The 16244-nt window shown below is 42.2% G+C and overlaps 1 protein-coding gene across 49 annotated transcripts in view; it reads left to right on the top strand.

Annotated features, from left to right (window-relative positions):
• LOC133661813 (receptor-type tyrosine-protein phosphatase delta-like) overlaps positions 1-16244 on the top strand; it is a 660250-nt gene that overhangs the window by 47942 nt on the left and 596064 nt on the right. The window lies entirely within an intron of this gene.

Raw genomic sequence — 16244 nt, forward strand, 5'->3', positions numbered from 1 at the left:
GAGGTGTTGAAATGTAATTAACGCCAAGCAACTTTGGCTGCAGTTTGGAGAAGAAGAACATGCGGTTTTGTTCGAGGTCTTCTTCTCCAAGGCACAAAGATGACATGCTTGGTGGCTAAAATGAGAAGTTTTAGACTGTTAAGCGTGTAGTCGCCCCCCTCCAGCTATACGCACAGTGTTAAGGCCATGCTGCACACTCGCTTTGATGTTCTGGAAGGGAGAAGAGGACGGCAACATAAAGAAGGGGAGCTGAAGTGCAGCTGGTGGAGCCAACAAAAAGTCCCTTCTATGCTTCAACTACTTTTAATGTAGCCTATTTACTCTATAAGCGTCAATCAGAATCAAACAGTTTTTTCATAGTGGTACTTTAATCAAATCAAATCAACTTTATTTATAAAGCACATTTAAAATTTACCACAGGGGTAGCCAAAGTGCTGTACAATGGGCAGGTTAAAATATAATACGAGAACCGAGCAAACACAACACAACACAAACAGAACACGATAAAAAATAAATAAATAAACTATAAAAACATAAAAACATAAAAACAGGTTCACAGCAGGTGTATTATGGGGCGCCATTGCAGGATGGATATCACTCAGTGTTAAAAGCCATGGAATAAAAGTATGTTTTTAAGAGAGATTTAAAAACAGGAAGAGAGGAGGCTTGTCTAACACTCAGAGGTAGGTCGTTCCAGAGCTTGGGAGCAGCAGCAGCGAAAGCTCTGTCACCTCTAAGCTTCAGCCTTGTGTCCTGGACCGTCAGTAGCAGCTGATCGGCTGATCTTAGGGATCGGGTGGGGCAGTAAGGCTGAAGGAGGTCGGAGAGATATGTTGGCGCGAGGTTGTTTAGACATTTAAAAACAAATAAAAGGAGTTTAAAATTGATTCTGTAACGCACAGGGAGCCAGTGAAGGGACGTTAATATAGGGGTGATGTGCTCACGTCTGCGGGTCTGTGTTAGCAGACGAGCAGCAGAGTTCTGCACGAGCTGCAGGCGGGCGAGGGAGGCCTGGCTAATGCCTACATACAGGGCATTGCAGTAGTCTAAACGAGTCGAGATAAAGGCGTGGATTAATTTCTCGAGATCATGTCCTGATAGAAGCGGTTTCACTTTCGCTATTTGGCGTAATTGATAAAAGCTTTTTTGTACGACGCTGCTGATTTGTTTTTCGAATTTAAAATCTGAGTCGAACTTTACCCCCAGGTTTGTGACACAGTCGCTGAGATACGGGGTCAGAGTGCCGAGGTCAACGTTGGGGGAGGTGGTAGCGACTTGGACCGAACAACATAACTTCTGTTTTGTCTTCATTTAGGCTCAGGAAGTTAGCTGAAAGCCAGCCTTTGATGTCGTGCAGGCAGTCAATAAGACGTTGAACCGTGTTATTTTGTGCCATGGGAAAATAAATCTGGCAATCATCGGTATAAAAATGAAATGCAATATCGTACTTCCTAAAAATAGAACCAAGGGGTTTAAGTGTGGTTCAAAACTGCTCTCGTCATATTGTCATTTTTGACTGTTTTTTTGTTATACATTGCTAAAAAGTAAAGCACTCCTATTATACTTTAGATCCTCCTACTTGTATTTTTGCAGTATATCTCTAAAAACATAAAAATACAAAAATATATTTATCAAGAAGACATCAATGTCCAATAATCATAATATACCTACTTCCCATTGACCTACAAGAAATAAAAGAGATCCTCTTTAATAAAATTAGTACATGTCGGGAAAATGCAAATTTCAGGAAAAGTAGCTGGCTGGCTAAGTTTTTAAAACCTGGTTAAAGCTTGTCAATGTTAAACCCAGAGAGGCATGTGTATGTTGTAAAATGATAATGAGGATGAATGGGCCCTGCACCAGACCCGGCTCTTACTTGTTTTGCCACTGGCTACTGTATTTTAGTTTTGGTCATTATGATGGTATATGGAAAGCCAAGTTTTTTATGAGGTGGTCCTTGGTGGAAAAGAGTTTGAGAATCACTAACCTACACTATTAAACTTTAATACAAAATATACAAATATATTTTTTTCTCTATTAACTGGAAGTAAGAGTAAGTCAATTGAAAATAAATAAATATATTCATACTTAGTCATAAAAAATTAAGTATACAACATAATATAACAGCAAAATATTACAACGTCTTGCAGTGAGTGGTCCAAAAGTCACTGCTGACAAGCTCCCAAGTTCACCTTGATATGGCTTCTCAAGAGCAACCAGGATTTAAAGGAACGAAAGCAGATGATGCATCTAAAATTTTTTCAAATGAAGTAAGAAAATATCCCACAGGCTTTATCGCTGACTACACGAACATACATAAGCTTTGAAATGACTTAAATACATAATACATACTACAGATAAATACATAATGCAGTATGTTGGCTGATATGAGATATGTAGACATGGACCTTGCATTTTTTCCCCAGCTTACAGCATCACTGTCACACTTGCACCTAATACTTGCAGGCAAGAATCCTATGCATAATGAGGCCCATAAGTCGGCCGTACGCCGTGCATTGATCCGTTAGCAGTGAGACGGGCATAGAACAGTTCGTGCGGGAGGATTAGCCCGCCGTCCATTCAGCACTTTTTTTTTTGCGGCCCACAGAGTGCAATCGCTGATGGGAAGCAAAAAAAACAGGCTCAGTGCAATTCTGAGCAAAATCCGCCTGGCATGTTCTACTGTGTGTCAGCGCCTAATGAAGGCTGAGTGACGGGATGTCCATCTGATGACCCCTGAAGAGATGATTAGAATGTTCGAACGATCGACATGCAGATTGACCAATGTACAGTACACATGCCCGCTATGTCACACAATCAAAAGTCTTCTCATGTAGAGATTTTTGACTTGCGTAAAACATATTGCTTTTGTTCATTCTGGGTCGCCACGGTGACGACGAGATGCTATCATTTGCTATCATCCTGTAACATGCTCCCTTCTATGTTTTGCCTACCTTGTACTATACAATGTTGGTATTCAGGCTAAAGATTGTCTCCATCCTATCCGCCATCCCACGAGGAGGCTCATGCATAATGGATTCCTTGTTCCTCATATTCGCTAGGTTAGCGTTCCTAGAATCCATCACACATTGAAATATAATAGTTTATTCTAATGGAAGCAAATCAAGTTATGATTTGCACATGCTTGTCTTTTTCACATTTATTTTACAACTAAATGGATATCATGTTTGAATGTCAATGGTTGGTGACAGGGAGCTGGAATGGTGCCACGGTACGCAATTGGCAGTTTGGCATCTACTTTGTTGTGACATTCAGAAGACGGGCGGCAGGTGGGTGCCCTGACTCTTATTTTCCCCTCGGAAATATCCTCGGCATTTATATTGTCCCTGTGGAAGTTCTCAGATATCTCTTCCTGTTTGCTCTTGTTATAGCAGTGTGTGGCATTTATCTGCAATACGACATAACAGCACTCAGTGTTTAAACAACTAGGAATACGCGCTGATATTTAACAACTTTTAATTTGCTCCAAAATGCCAAATTTAAAAAGCTGAACTAATGTTTCCACAATTCGTTGGTACGTACTCTGAACAGCGGACTAGACTGGTACCCTAATACCACCATTAGGACACTATCACTTTGTTATGCGGCACAGTTATACGCTGCTGCAATCACAATAATACCTTCATTTAGCAGAATAAAAGGCAACCCAGAATATAAGACTAGTAATCAGGGTCACTAGTGTGTGTGAGTGACAGGAAGCACACTTGGAAAAATATTCTGTATAATTGTTACATATACTGTAATACTAATTACTAGTAGTTACTTTTTCGTGTAATTAGCAAAAAAATTTGCCAATAGAACAAGTAAAAATTGTCTTGGTAAGATTTCTTGAAATAAGACATTGTTAAGTTTTAAAAGTGATCTTGAGATTAGCAACTAAAACGTATTATTAGCTATATTTACTAGTGAGGTTTTGTGTCCTATAACAAACTTGTGATGCTTAAAAGTAATAGTTTTTCCTCAGAACATATTTTGCCTAAAAACAAGTTATTATGTCTCACTGAAAAAATACTATTGAGGGGATTGTGACTTGTATTAAGTTTGTTTAAATATTTTGTGTGACGGTGCAGCGGGAGAAGAAGACGGTGAGACAGTGACATCAGCGTATTTATTGACAGCAGAATATGTGCGTGAGGTGTGTGTGTAATCCAAATATATATAGTGCGACTACGTGAGTGAACTATATGAGAGTTGTTACCAGCGGGTGTTGATGGTGCGTGTTGAGTTTGAGGCGGAAGTCCAAAGGGGGCAAAGCAGGCTCGGAAGTCGATAGACGGGCGGAGGGTCAAGGACTGGAGCGAGGCGTTGTGGTCAGTGGGCAGGCGTGAGGTCAAAGTCCAGAGAGGCAAGAGGAAGTTCAGAGGGGATCCAGGGAGACGAGACACACTGCTCGACGACGAGGAAAGGCGACAGGAAGCTGGAGAACAACACAACACGAGAGACAATAAACACGACGGGAAGGGAACACAGAGATAGAGATAGCACATGCGAGAAGGCTGGAGACGTATTGGCTTGCTGTACCGGTACGATGAGGAACGCCCATGGGCGTGGCCCGCGGCGTGCTCGGGCGTGGCCCGCGGCGTGCTCAGCCGAGCGCGCAGCAGACTGAGAAGCAGCAGGAGTGTGACCCATAACATTTTGACTAAAAATTGGAAATATATAATTGGTGAGATTGTGAGTTTTTCCCAGTGAAAAGCTCTGATCGCTTGGGGAGAAGCCATCTGTTTTGTAAACCCTAAAAATAAAAGGACCTGGGCCCTCATGTAACAACAGTTGCGTGGCTTTCCTACTTGATATGGTCATACGATCAAATCCAAAAAATGGCGTACGCAGGAAAAAATCAGATGTATTGAAGTGTTCGCACGCACAAATCAAAGTGCGTTTCTTTGATACATTGCAATCGACTTGGAATACGCCGCAGAAGTGTGCGTGGCTTGGCGCGCCCGGACCACACCCCCTTATACATACGCAAATAATATTGAAAATAGCCACCTGCTTGAGCTAGGGACGGTCTGACCAATCACAAGTCAGTAGGGGTGCTTCTTTCTCATGTTTGAGTGAAATGCAGAACGATTGTTAGCCTGTCATTGTTGTGTCTCCGAGAACTGAACACAGGCAAAAATAATGACAGATATGGTTGTCAGGAAGAGAGTGAAGAAGTGCGTGGCCAAAACTGACTCGGGGCAATTAGTGCTGCACCCCATTAAAAAGATGATCGCTGCAATGACAAGGATACAAAATACTTTGACTCATGTTTGATTACTCAATTTATTAATAAAATACAGGAGAACTTCTTGCGGGAGCAGCCGTATATGTGACATATCCTCTGGTGCTGCGACCACTAGTTGCTTCTGTCTGCCTGACGTGGCCAAGGAGTCACAGTCAATCAATCAATCAATCAATCAATCAATGTTTATTTATATAGCCCTAAATCACAAGTGTCTCAAAGGGCTGCACAAGCCACAACGACATCCTCGGTACAAAGCCCACATACGGGCAAGGACAAACTCACCCCAGTGGGACGTCGATGTGAATGACTATGAGAAACCTTGGAGAGGACCGCATATGTGGGTAACCCCCCTTCTAGGGGAGACCGAAAGCAATGGATGTCGAGTGGGTCTGACATAATATTGTGAAAGTCCAGTCCACAGTGGATCCAACACATCAGCGAAAGTCCAGTCCATAGTGGGGCCAGCAGGAAACCGTCCCGAGCGGAGACGGGTCAGCAGCGCAGAGATGTCCCCAACCGATGCACAGGCTAGCGGTCCACCCCGGGTCCCGACTCTGGACAGCCAGCACTTCATCCATGGCCACAGGACCTGTGCAACTCCCCCTCCACAAGGTAGAGGGGGGCAGAGGAGAAAAGAAAATAAACGGCAGAAAACTGGTCTAAAAAGGGGGTCTATTTAAAGGCTATAATATACAAATGAGTCATGTGTTGACAGCAACAGGTGGTGAAATGATTGCCTGGATAAATTAATATATTTGAATATGAAATATTAAATGCATTGGCGAAATAATAAATTTTGTGTCCTTGCCTCGATCTTTTTCACATTGTCAAAATTAAATGTGGCCGAGCCCGAATATCGGGGGGTTTGGGCGGTTGTGTGAGAGAGTTGTGTGTGGGGGGACAATTTGTTTGTTCTGTAGAGCCCTAAATAAAGACTACCCCTGGCTGGTGTGTGGTACTGGCAGGAAGAAAAGCTCTGGTTGGCTTGGGGAGAAGTTGTCGTTCTATAGATCCCTAAAAATTAGACAGGCGTCGGACGCATCACTCCATGTCTCAGTCAAACGCTCTGACTCGCTTAGGGAGAAGGCATTCATTTTCAAATAATATGACAAGGGCTGCATCTTCAAGTCTCTGCTGTGTGTGTGAGTGACAGGAAAAAATAGCTGCTTCTCACTTGGGTTGGTCACTTTGGAGATCTTTGAATAAAAGAGGAACCTGCTGGCTTCATCCGTCCAGGTTACGTATTTGTGTGTAAGTGACAAAAATAGAGACTGCTTCTCTCCTGGGAAGAAGTTGTTTGTTCTGTAGACCGCTGAATATAAACAACTACGGGCTGCAATTACCTGAGTGCCTGGCTTGGTCTGTTTTTTGTGGGAGAAGTTGTTGGATCCCGAATATATGATGGCCCGAGGATGCATCGCTCCAGGTCTCTGTTGTGTGCGAGCGACAGTAGGAAACACTCTGGTATTCTTGGGGAGAAGCAATTTGTTTTGTACACCCTGAAATATTAGACAGCCTTATAATAAGATACTATCCAAGATGGCGGCGCTTCAAGGCAGCAGCTTCTTGCGAGCGCTCCTGGAAGTGTAGACCGATTTGGCAAAAATACCCCTCAATTCAGTCAATTTCATGGCTGGCTCACAGCGTGTTCACTCCGTGATCACTTACGACCGACTTACGATTCTGGATGTGGAGAGATCGGGCCATTTTGGGCTGAAAGATGCGTGTACGGTGGACCTACTCGCTAGCTTGGGAATTCTTCGCGAGCTACATCCAGCAGTGGCCTTTGAAGCAGCGGCGTCCACTACCAGCGGAGACCGTCAACGAAAGAGACGTAAGCGGTGCGCTCGGAAGCAGAAGCGGGGGTGTCGGGCGGGGCTAACAACAAAGCTAAAGGCGTTGTTGTTAGCGGGGCTAACGAAAAAGCTAAATGCTAATCCACAAAGAAGCGCTAATAAGGAGTCTGTTAAGCTAGAACTAGCCAGCGCCAGGCTGGATAATCCCTGCACACATAGCAATTCTCTTAGAATAATATACAACTCACATAATGTTTTTTCTGCGTCAGAGGTGGACATGCATTTTACAGAGGTGGCAAACAATCTAAAAATTCCTGTCATATCAATTCCTAGATATGGTCGAAATTATTTAAAGTGCACTACGCATAATAAACGTAACATTATTAAAGGCCTACTGAAAGCCACTACTACCGACCACGTAGTCTGATAGTTTATATATCAATGATGAAATCTTAACATTGCAACACATGCCAATACGGCCGGGTTAACTTATAAAGTGACATTTTAAAATTCCCGGGAAATATCCGGCTGAAACATCGCGGTATGATGACGTATGCGCATGACGAAGTCCGAGTAACGGAAGTTATGGTGCCCCGTAGAATCCTATACAAAAAGCTCTGTTTTCATTTCATAATTCCACAGTATTCTGGACATCTTTTGCAATTTTTTTAATGAACAATGAAGGCTGCAAAGAAGACAGTTGTAGGTGGGATCAGTGTATTAGCAGCGGACTACAGCAACACAACCAGGAGGACTTTGTTGGAGCTCTAGCCGCGCTAGTCGCGCTAGCCGCGCTAGCCGCGCTAGCCGCCGACTTCACCTTGACTTCCTACGTCTCCGGGCCGCCAAACGCATCGGGTGAAGTCCTTCGTCCTTCTGCCGATCGCTGGAACGCAGGTGAGCACGGGTGTTGATGAGCAAATGAGGGCTGGCTGGCGTAGGTGGAGAGCTAATGTTTTTAGCATAGCTCTGTGCAGTCCGGTTGCTAAGTTAGCTTCAATGGCGTCGTTAGCACAGCATTGTTAACCTTCGCCAGCCTGGAAAGCATTAACCGTGTATTTACATGTCCACGGTTTAATAGTATTGTTGATTTTCTATCTATACTTCCAGTCAGGGGTTTACTTCTTTTGTTTCTATATGCAGTTAAAGCAAGATGCTTTCACGTTAGCTCGTAGCTAAAGCATTTCGCCGATGTATTGCCGTGGAGATAAAAGGCACTGAATGTCCATTTCGCGTTCTCGACTCTCATTTTCAAGAGGATATATTATCTGAGGTGGTTTAAAATACAAATCTGTGATCTACAATAGAAAAAGGAGAGTGTGGAATCCAATGAGCCAGCTTGTACCTAAGTTACGGTCAGAGCGAAAAAAGATACGTCCATCGCTGCCTCTCAAGTCATTCACTGTAACGTTCCTCATCTACGAATCTTTCATCCTCGCTCAAATTAATGGGGTAATCATCACTTTCTCGGCCCGAATCTCTCTCGCTCCATTGTAAACAACGGGGAATTGTGAGGAATCCTAGCTCCTGTGACGTCACGCTACTTCCGGTACAGGCAAGGCTTTTTTTATCAGCGAGCAAAAGTTGCGAACTTTATCGTCGATTTTCTCTACTAAATCCTTTCAGCAAAAATATGGCAATATCGCGAAATGATCAAGTATGACACATAGAATGGATCTGCTATTCCCGTTTAAATAAAAAAAAATCATTTCAGTAGGCCTTTAATATTGCTACTACGGATACTTTCAACAAAAACTCCTCAAGACAGCCCACTACCTATAATATGGGCTTTTTAAACATAAGGTCATTGTCTTCCAAAATGTTATTAGTTAATGAAGTCATTAGAGACAACAATCTTGATGTCGTTGGTCTAGCCGAGACCTGGCTCAAACCAGACAAATTTTTTGCGCTGGGTGAGGCGTCTCCTCCTGGCTATACGGGAACGCATATTGCCCGTCCCATTAAAAGGGGTGGGGGTGTTGCACTAATATACAACAACAACTTTAGCCTTACCTCGGACCTAAACTCGTTTGAGGTGCTTACTGTGAGGTTTGTCACACCGCTGCCTCTGCACCTGGCTGTCATCTACCGCCCCCCAGGGCCCTATTCGGACTTTATCAATGAATTTTCAGAGTTCGTTGCTGATCTAGTGACACACGCCGACAATATAATCATAATGGGAGACTTTAACATCCATATGAATACCCCATCGGACCCTCCATGCGTGGCGCTCCAGACTATAATTGATAGCTGTCGTCTTACACAAATAATAAATGAACCCACGCATCGCAACGGTAATACGATAGATCTAGTGCTTGTCAGGGGTGTCACCACCTCTAAAGTTACGATACTCCCGTACACTAAAGTAATGTCCGATCATTACCTTATAAAATTCGAAGTTCTGACTCATTGTCAAAAAACTAATAATAATAATAACTACTATAGCAGCTGCAACATTAATGCTGCCACAACGACGACTCTTACTGACCTACTGCCTTCGGTACTGGCACCATTCCCAAATTATGTGGGCTCTATTGATAACCTCACTAACAGCTTTAACGACGCCCTGCGCGACACCATTGATAGTGTAGCACCGCTAGAGCTAAAAAGGGCCCCTAAAAGGCGTACCCCATGGTTTACAGAAGAAACTAAAGCCCAGAAATTATCATGTAGAAAGCTGGAACGCAAATGGCGTGCGACTAAACTTGAGGTTTTCCATCAAGCATGGAGTGATAGTTTACTTATAAACGCATGCTTACCTCAGCTGAAGCTAAATATTACTAAAATCTCATCCACCTCAACAAAAATGATCCTAAATTTTTGTTTAGTACAGTAGCATCGCTAACCCAACAAGGGACTCCTCCCAGTAGCTCCACCCACTCAGCAGATGACTTTATGAATTTCTTTAATAAGAAAATTGAAGTCATTAGAAAAGAGATTAAAGACAATGCATCTCAGCTACAACTGGGTTCTATTAACACAGATACGACTGTATATACGACGGACACTGCCCTCCAAAATAGTTTCTCCCTCTTTGATGAAATAACATTGGAGGAATTGTTAAAATGTGTAAATGGGACAAAACAAACAACATGTTTACATGACCCAATTCCTGGGAAACTTATCATGGAGCTTTTTGTTTTATTAGGTCCATCAGTGTTAAATATTATAAACGTATCACTTTCCTCTGGCACTGTTCCCCTAGCATTCAAAAAAGCGGTTATTCATCCTCTACTCAAAAGACCTAACCTCGATCCTGACCTCATGGTGAACTACCGGCCGGTGTCCCACCTTCCGTTTATCTCGAAAATTCTCGAAAAAATTGTCGCACAGCAGCTAAATGAACACTTAGCGTCTAACAATCTCTGTGAACCTTTTCAATCCGGTTTCAGGGCAAATCACTCTACGGAGACAGCCCTCGCAAAAATGACAAATGATCTATTGCTAACGATGGATTCTGATGCTTCATCTATGTTGCTGCTTCTTGATCTTAGCGCCGCTTTCGATACTGTTGATCATAATATTTTATTAGAGCGTATCAAAACGCGTATTGGGATGTCAGACTTAGCCTTGTCTTGGTTTAACTCTTATCTTACTGACAGGATGCAGTGTGTCTCCCATAACAATGTGACCTCGGACTATGTTAAGGTAACATGCGGAGTTCCCCAGGGTTCGGTTCTTGGCCCTGCACTCTTTAGTATTTACATGCTGCTGCTAGGTGACATCATACGCAAATACGGTGTTAGCTTTCACTGTTATGCGGAAGACACCCAACTCTACATGCCCCTAAAGTTGACCAACACGCCGGATTGTAGTCAGCTGGAGGCGTGTCTTAATGAAATTAAACAATGGATGTCCGCTAACTTTTTGCAACTCAACGCTAAGAAAACGGAAATGCTGATTATCGGTCCTGCTCAACACCGACATCTATTTAATAATACCACCTTAACATTTGACAACCAAACAATTAAACAAGGCGACTCTGTAAAGAATCTAGGTATTATCTTCGACCCAACTCTCTCGTTTGAGTCACACATTAAGAGTGTTACTAAAACGGCCTTCTTTCATCTCCGTAATATCGCTAAAATTCGTTCCATTTTGTCCACAAGCGATGCTGAGATCATTATCCATGCGTTCGTTACATCTCGTCTCGATTACCGTAACGTTTTATTTTCGGGCCTTTTATGTCTAGCATTAAAAGATTACAGATGGTACAAAATGCGGCTGCTAGACTTTTGACAAAAACAAGAAAGTTTGATCATATTACGCCTATACTGGCTCACTTGCACTGGCTTCCTGTGCACCTAAGATGCGACTTTAAGGTTTTACTACATACGTATAAAATACTACACGGTCAAGCTCCTGCCTATCTTGCCGATTGTATTGTACCATATGTCCCGGCAAGAAATCTGCGTTCAAAGGACTCCGGCTTATTAGTGATTCCCAGAGCCCAAAGAAGTATGCGGGCTATAGAGTGTTTTCTATTCGGGCTCCAATATTATGGAATGCCCTCCCGGTAAAAGTTAGAGATGCTACCTCAGTAGAAGCATTTAAGTCTCATCTTAAAACTCATTTGTATACTCTAGCCTTTAAATAGACTCCCTTTTTAGACCAGTTGATCTGCCGTTTCTTTTCTTTTCTTTTCTACTCTGCTCCGGGGTGGACCGCTAGCCTGTTCATTGGATGGGGACATCTCTACGCTGCTGACCTGTCTCCGCTCGGGATGGTTCCTGCTGGCCCCACCATGGACTGGACTTTCGCTGATGTGTTGGACTTTCACAATATTATGTCAGACCCACTCGACATCCATTGCTTTCGGTCTCCCCTAGAGGGGGGGGGTTACCCACATATGCGGTCCTCTCCAAGGTTTCTCATAGTCATTCACATTGACGTCCCACTGGGGTGAGTTTTCCTTGCCCGTATGTGGGCTCTGTACCGAGGATGTCGTTGTGGCTTGTACAGCCCTTTGAGACACTTGTGATTTAGGGCTATATAAATAAACATTGATTGATTGATTGATTGATACTAAGATAACTAAGGCTGCATTTCCAGGTCTCTGGTCTGTGTGTGAGTGGCAAGAAGAAAAGCTGTGTTTCACTTGGGTTGTTCAATCTGGAGACCTCTGAATGAACCTGGCTACATCTCTCCAGCTCACTGGTGTGTGGGGGTGACAGAAAACCTGTTTATGGAAAAATGTTGCATTCTGGAGAAAAACAAGCACTCACATGGGGCGGCGTGGCTCGGTTGGTAGAGTGACCGTGCCAGCAACTTGAAGGTTCCAGGTCCGATTCCCGCTTCCGTCCTCCGAGTCACTGCCAATGTGTCTTTTGGCAAGACACTTTACCTACCTGTAGGGTTGTACGGTATACTGGTATTAGTATAGTACCGCAATACTAATTAATCATTTTCGGTACTATACCAGTTCTGTAGCGCCCGCGTCGATGTCAGGTGGATCTACACCTGACATCCACTGTATTGATATCAAGTACAGGCACGTATCTAGTCGATACTACTATGATTATGTTGATATTTTTTGGCATCACAACATCTTTAGTTTAAAAAAATGTATATTATGTTTATAAACTCAGGAAATATGTCCCTGGACACATGAGGACTTTGAACATGACCAATGTATGATCCTGTAACTACTTGGTATCGGATTGATACCCAAATTTGTGGTATCATCCAAAACGAATGTAAAGTATCAAACAACAGAAGAATAAGTGATTATTACATTTTAACAGACGTGTAGACAGAACATGTTAAAAGAGAAAGTAAGCAGATATTAACAGTAAATGAACAAGTAGATTAATAATACATTTTCTACCACTTGTCCTTAATAATGTTGTCAAAATGATAAAATGATAAATGACACAATATGTTACTGCATATGTCAGCAGACTAATTAGGTGCCTTTGTTTGTTTACTTACTACTAAAAGACAAGTTGTCTAGTATATTCACTATTTTATTTAAGGACTTAACTGCAATAAGAAACATATGTTTAATGTACCTTAAGATTTTTTGTTAAAGCCAATAATGCATTTTTTTTCATGGTCCCCTTTATTTAGAAAATGACCGAAAAGTATCAAAATAATTTTAGTACCGGTACCAAAATATTGGCATCGTTACAACACTACCCACCTGCTCCCAGTGCCACCCACACTGGTTTAAATGTAGCTTAAAGATGTCGATAGATAATGGGTTTCACTATGTAAAGCGCAGGGTATTTGCATTCTTTCCAAATGAGGACATTTAAAAAAAGAAATGTATTAGACTACAAATTGAAGATATGTCAGCGGTATGAAGCCAGTGTATCACTTGCAGACGTCTCCTTCATATGAGTTCACTATCATGACGTCCTCCATGTCTCTTATTAGCGCTATGACAAGACAACATAACATTTTTCATGGTGTCAAAGCTTCGAAGCGGAAGGAGGCATGCGACAGCCTAAAAGCCAAATGCGTCCACGCCGTCACTCAAATTCTCTTTTACCGGCCTTAGAGGCGAGCTTACAGCATATGCCGCCTGACTCTTAATATGTTCCACGCCCGAAATTGTCCTCGCTGAAGACATGTTTTCTTTGTCATCACTGTCAAAAGGAGTGTCTGCATTTTAAGTCACTCCAATACGTTTGAAAGTTCATTTTTTGAATGCTTTGATGGCAAGAACTTGGTTTTTAGTGCTTCCCCTCAATACATTTCTTCTCAAACTACTTACAATAATCCATTAAAAACCAAGAACTCAGTTGATTTTGAAGTCGAATCAGTGCCCAAGATGTCAGTTCTAATACTTGGTAACACTTTAGGATGGGGAACATATTCTAAGTAAGAAAGACTTAATTTAGAGTTATTTGGACACTAGGGGAACATATAACGGTTAGGGTTACTAATAAGCAATAATTCTGAGGTTATTGAGGGAAGACTCTTAGTTAATGGCTTACTGGTTGTATAATAAGGCCATGCAGAATACGGCATTGGTAAGTACTTAATAATGACTAATTAAGAGCCAAGATGTTACTAATTTGCATGTTAATAAGCTACTAATTAATGCTGAATATGTTCCCCATACTAAAGTGTTACCTAATACTTGATACTGATGCTGCTCAAACTTAAAGGAAATAAAAGAGAACAAAATAAGATACAATCCAAGAAAAGATTAGTCTTCAAAGTTATTACATTTTATTTAGAGTGGTTTACTTTTATTTTTCAGCACTACTGTGAGAACTTCAGCAATTTAAAACAGAGCATTGTTCAGATATTCTTGTCAGAAATAGTAGGTCATCTTTGATCTCAGAGAGGAGTTTATTTGTTGTTTTAATTTTGCTCGCTTGATAAACAGAGGGGGCTTGACGGACTTTCCCAAGTCGGGATCCTTTATATCCGATAGTGTGTAGTCCAACTAACCACGTCGTGGTGCACTGAGGTGTCCCCAGAGGCGAACGCTCTCGGGTGGCCCAGCAAACATAACGAGACTCGACACTCCATTTTTACCAGTGAGGAGTGCAAATAAGTGCACTTGAAGCTGAAACAAAACCGCACTCCCTCAACACCAAAACTGTTCCAAGTTCAGCTGAGGGAGGAAACTTAAATCTGGAGCTCTTCATTAAATTTTAACCCGAGGATTTGAAGTGACAGCACCCAGTAGAGGTGCTAAGTCACGGTTTTTTGTTTTTTTTGCACTGATTTTTGCACTGTTGGGATTTATTCGCCTAGATTTTGATATTTTCCACACCTATTTTTAGATTTGTAAAATGTCTACAGCTTTTATTTTTCTATATTTTGTATCTTTTTTTTTTTTTACAGTTCATGTATCATTATTTCCTGCCAGTCTACATTTAAATCAAAATGACCCCAAACTGGTCACAACATAAGGTACACCCAGAAAATGCAAGCCAATAAAGGTAAAAGGGCATATAGTAAATTGTTACATTGTTATAATATATAGTCAAACAGTTTGTTTGTAAAGTAAGCCTGTTTCAGAAGTGGCAAGCATGTCTGGGAAAAGTAGTGTTTGTTTCTGTGAGAGATAGTGTGGTGTGTTTGTGTGTGTAAAATAGTGTTTGCGTCCATTTTTCGTGGCGCTGTTTAAAAAAGTATAATGTTTAATAACAACCATTTGCACAACGCAATAACATTGTCCAGTGCTATGTTGGTAGTGGAAAATTTGAATATGATTTGTCAAAGATACACGTATTAAAGATAAAGAAAATGTCTATCTGCGATTAATTGCCATAAATTACAAATTAACTATAGACAAAATATGATTAATTACGATTGAATATTATAATTGTTTGAAAGCCCTGATTTTAAATTAGTTATCTATCTGTGTTGGCCCTGCGATGAAGTGGCGACTTGTCCAGGGTGTACCCCGTCTTCAGCCCAAATGTAGCTGGGATAGGCTCTAGTCACCCCCAGTGACCCCTAAAGGGAAAAGTGGTATAAATATAACCTCAGGTCACGTGTAACCACACCAGCCCATGACCTCCACATCCAGCAGGTGTACCTCCATGATGTTCTGAAACCAGCCACCCAGACAGCTGCTGCAACAATTGGTTTACATAAACAAATAATTCCTGCACAAATTGTGAGAAACCATCTCAGGGAAGCTCATCTGCATGCTCGTCGTCCTCATCGGGGTCTTGACTTGACTGCAGTTTGTAGTCGTAACAGACTTGAGTGGGAAAATGCTCACATGCGATGGTGTTTGGCACAATGGAGAGGTCTTCTCTTCACGGATGAATACCGGTTGTCACTGTTCAGCGCAGATTGCCGACAGCATGTGTGGTGTTGTGTAGGAGAGCAGTTTGCTGATGTCAATGTTGTGAATCAAGTGGCCCATAGTGGGATGGGTTATGTTATTGGCAATTTTATTGATGGCATTTTGAATGCACAGAGATACCGTGACGGGATCCTGAGGCCCATTGTTGTGCCATTCACCCGAAACCATCACCTCATGTTGCAGCATGACAATGCACAGCCCCATGTTGCAAGGATCTGTACACAATTCCTGTAAGCTGAAAACCTCCCGCTTCTTGAATGGCCTGCATAGTCACCAGACATGTCACCCGTTTGGGATAATGTGGATTGGCTTATACGACAGCGTGTTCCAGTTCCTGTTAACGTGTGTTGTTCTCCAATGAACACTTTACGACAGTTTTATGTTCCCCTTTACGGCTATTCATGCTGGAGGCGGGGCA

This window comes from Entelurus aequoreus, linkage group LG12 (genome assembly GCF_033978785.1).
Source record: "Entelurus aequoreus isolate RoL-2023_Sb linkage group LG12, RoL_Eaeq_v1.1, whole genome shotgun sequence".
NCBI classification, from domain to species: Eukaryota; Metazoa; Chordata; class Actinopteri; order Syngnathiformes; family Syngnathidae; genus Entelurus; species Entelurus aequoreus.